At 44.3% G+C, this 3,707-nt stretch overlaps 1 pseudogene; it reads right to left on the bottom strand.

The window, feature by feature from the left end:
* Positions 1 to 1,522: 1,522 nt before the first annotated feature.
* On the bottom strand, positions 1,523 to 2,368 carry LOC102115031 (U6 snRNA-associated Sm-like protein LSm3 pseudogene; annotated as a pseudogene).
* Between the last annotated feature and the right edge of the window lie 1,339 nt (positions 2,369 to 3,707).

Genomic DNA, 3,707 nt, shown 5'->3' with positions numbered 1-3,707 from the left:
ATCAGATCCAGCACCCAGTCTGCTCTTCCCCGTGAAGACCAGAACCCAGCCTACCCAGCCACATGTCAGACTCTCTGTGTTATCTTGACTCTGCCCTCCCCTTCACCACTCACCAAGTCCTGCCCTTTAGACCTCTGTGATGTCTCCTGATCCCTTGCTCCACTCTAGTCATCATCTCTGCTGTCATCGCTGCCACTTAGGCCCTCATCCCCTTTTCATGGGAACTGTAACAGCTTTCTGGGTGGTGTCCTTTCTTCAGTACTATCCCATCATGCCACCCTCCACATTGCCATCAGTAAGACATTACCAAAAAGCTATTTTGACTCTGTTATCTTACATTTCATGATCTACGAATCTCTCAGCCTCATTTCTGGCCACTCCTTCCCGAAATGCTAGGCTCCTATCCTATTCAATTTCTTCCTGTCCTCTGTTTAAATCATACCATTTCATGCACCTTGACCTTTGCACGTGATGTTCTTTCTGCCTAGGTGACCCCCATCTCTGTGCCCTGGTGAGTTCCTACTTATCTTCCCAGAACCCCCATGCACCTGGTTCCAGAGTCTGTGCTGTTCTCTGTGGTTTCAGTGTCACTATAGATACTTTTGTCATACAATTATTCCCATTATGTGTTAAGCATCTGTTTACTCATATAACCTCAAGAGGGGAGAGTCCTTGTCCTCGTCTTGGTTTCTTTTATATCATCAATGCCTGGCACAAAGCAGATTCTTCAATGACTCAACATTTTTAATGAAGGCATAGTATTCTATATTAGAAATAGATGAGTCATACTTTGGTTAACTCACTCCAAATATAGACACGTTGTTTATTTTACCTTTTTTGAATTACTAATGTTTATTTTTCAAAACGAAGGAAGCATTTTCTTTTTTTTTTTTCCTGAGGAAACACCAATTTTAATTTAAAGAGAACAAAATCAGAAAAATATCTGTGAGAATAATGGAGCAAAACAAGTCCTGAAAAAGAGTCCTGCATCTTGGTCATGTTTATTGGAAGAGCTTGAGAAAAATGAAAATACCATTTAGCTTAAGAAGTTGTGAGTTAGGCTGGGTGCAGTAGCTCACGCCTGTAATCCCAGCACTTTGGGAGGCCGACGTGGGCCAATCACGAGGTCAGGAGATCGAGACCATTCTCACTAACATGGTGAAACCCGGTCTCTACTAAAAATATAAAAAATGAGGCGGGTGTGGTGGCGGGCGCCTGTAGTCCCAGCTACTAGGGAGGCTGAGGCAGGAGAATGGCGTGAACCCGGGAGGCGGAGCTTGCAGTGAGCCGAGATCGCACCACTGCACTCCAGCCTGGGTGATACAGTGAGACTCCGTCTCAAAAAAAAAAAAAAAAGAAGTTGTGAGTTATCTGCAAATCAACTCGTCTCAGGAGTGGAAGAATCCCTGTAATTATTTCTTAATATCAACATGTATGCAGGTTTCTCTTTTGAATGTCTTCTACATTTAGAGCGGCCACTGTGCAAAGTCTCCTGCTTTCCATACAGGACAAATTCTTTGTTTCAGCCAACTCTCAGTGGAGGGGCAACCAGGACAACACCATCTCCCCTGACAAAGACCATTAGAAGATTCCGTTTTGTTGACTTATGTATCTCTTCATATGTTTCTTCATCAATTTCTATAGTAGTCACAGTGTCTTCCACATCTCCCAAGGTCATATTTAAATGTTGATCATAAGCATGTGATCTGCCTGGAAGCTCTCAGTCATTTCTTATTTTCACATCAATTTGCTCATCTAGGCTGAGCCTGATAAGATCCAGGGGCTCCTCTACAGTGCTGGTAGTTTGATGCTGGTCTATGTCCTCCACCATGTTTCAAACCCTGCGCCCTTTCCCGCCTCATTTTCTTCTTTTTTTTTTTTTTTCCCTTCCAACTACATCCTACATGATGTCTTCCTTTTTGTTTTAACAGACATACAGGCTTTTTATAAAGGAAAATTCAGGCAATATGGAAAGGCATTAAGACAAAAGTAAAAATTATGCATCATATCGTTATCCAAAGATAGTTGTTGTTATTAAGCTGATATCATCCTCCCAGGCTATTTTCTTTTTTCTTTTTTCTTTTTTTTTTTTTTTTTTGAGACGAAGTCTCGCTCTTTTCCCCCAGGCTAGAGTGCAATGGCATGATCTCGGCTCACTGCAACCTCCCCTCCCAGGTTCAAGCAATTCTCCTACCTCAGCCTCCTGAGTAGCTGGGATTACAGGCGCCTGCCACCACGCCCGGCTAATTTTTGTATTTTTAGTAGAGACGTGGTTTCACCATGTTGGCCAGGTTTGTCTCGAACCCCTGACCTCAGGTGATCCGCCCACCTCAACCTCCCAAAGTGCAGGATTACAGGTGTGAGTCACTGCGCCCGGCTTCCCAGACCATTTTCTTTTCCTTTTTTTTTTTTTTTTTAGAAGGAGTCGCACTCTGTTGTCCAGGCTGGAGTGCAGTGGCGCAATCTAGGCTCACTCCACCTCCCAGGTTCAAGCAATTCTCCTGCCTCAGCCTCCAGAGTAGCTGGGATTATAGGTGTGTGCCACCACGCCTGGCTCATTTTTGTGTTTTTAGCAGAGATGAGGTTTCACCTTGTTGGCCAGGCTGGTCTCAAACTCTTGATTGCTTTCCTTGCCCTCCCAAAGTGTTACAATTACAGGCATGAGCCACCTCGCCTAGCTCCAGACTGTTTTCTATGCATACATATACCCATAGTTATTTCTACATTTTAAAACCAAAATTGAGAAATATTATGCATGGTGTTTTGCAGTCAGCCTTTTTCACTTAACAGTATGTAATGAACAATATTCCATGTCATTAAATACAGATCATTGTTTATAATGATTGCATAGTGTTTCATTTTAGGGATATGACAATTTATTTAACAGATCACCTATCTTTGGGCTTTTTAAAAATAGAGATGGGGTCACACTATGTTGTCCATGCTGGTCTCAGACTCCTGGGCTCAAGTAATCCTTTCACCTTGGCCTCCCAAAGTACTGGGAGACATTGCACTCCAGCCTGGGCAACAAAAGCAATACTCTGTCTCAAAAAAAAAAAAAAAAAAAAAAAAACCTAAAAGCATTAAAAATAATTTTTGTTTTGTTTTTTCTGAGGTGGAGTCTCACTCTGTTGCCCAGGCTGGAGTACAGTGATTCAATCTCCACTCACTGAAACCTCCGCCTCCCAGGTTCATGCCATTCTCCTGCCTCACCCTCCCGAGTAACTGGGACTACAGGCGCCCGGCCCCGTGCCCAGCCAATTTTTTTTTTTGTATTTTTAGCAGAGATGGGGTTTCACCGTGTTAGCCAGGATGGTCTCGATCTCCTGACCTAGTGATCCACCTGCCTCGGCCTCCCGAAGTGCTGGGATTACAGGCGTGAGCCACCGCACCCAGCCTAAAAATACTTTTCTATGGCAAAAAATTCAAATGGGGCCAGGCGCGGTGGCTCATGCCTGTAATCTCAGAACTTTGAGAGGCCGAGGAAGGTGAATCACCGGAGGTCAGGAGTTTGAGACCAGCCTGACCAACATGAAGAAACCCCATCTCTACTAAAGATACAAAAATTAGCAGGGCGTGGTGGCAGGTGCCTGTAATCCCAGCTATTCAGGAGTCTGAGGCAGGAGAATCACTTGAACCCAGGAGGCAGAGGTTGCAGTGAGCCGAGACCATGCCATTGAACTCCAGCCTGGGCAACAAGAGCAAAA

This window comes from Macaca fascicularis, chromosome 1 (genome assembly GCF_037993035.2).
Source record: "Macaca fascicularis isolate 582-1 chromosome 1, T2T-MFA8v1.1".
NCBI classification, from domain to species: Eukaryota; Metazoa; Chordata; class Mammalia; order Primates; family Cercopithecidae; genus Macaca; species Macaca fascicularis.
The sequence above is the reverse complement of the archived record's forward strand: the minus strand, read 5'-3'. Positions and strand labels throughout refer to the sequence as shown.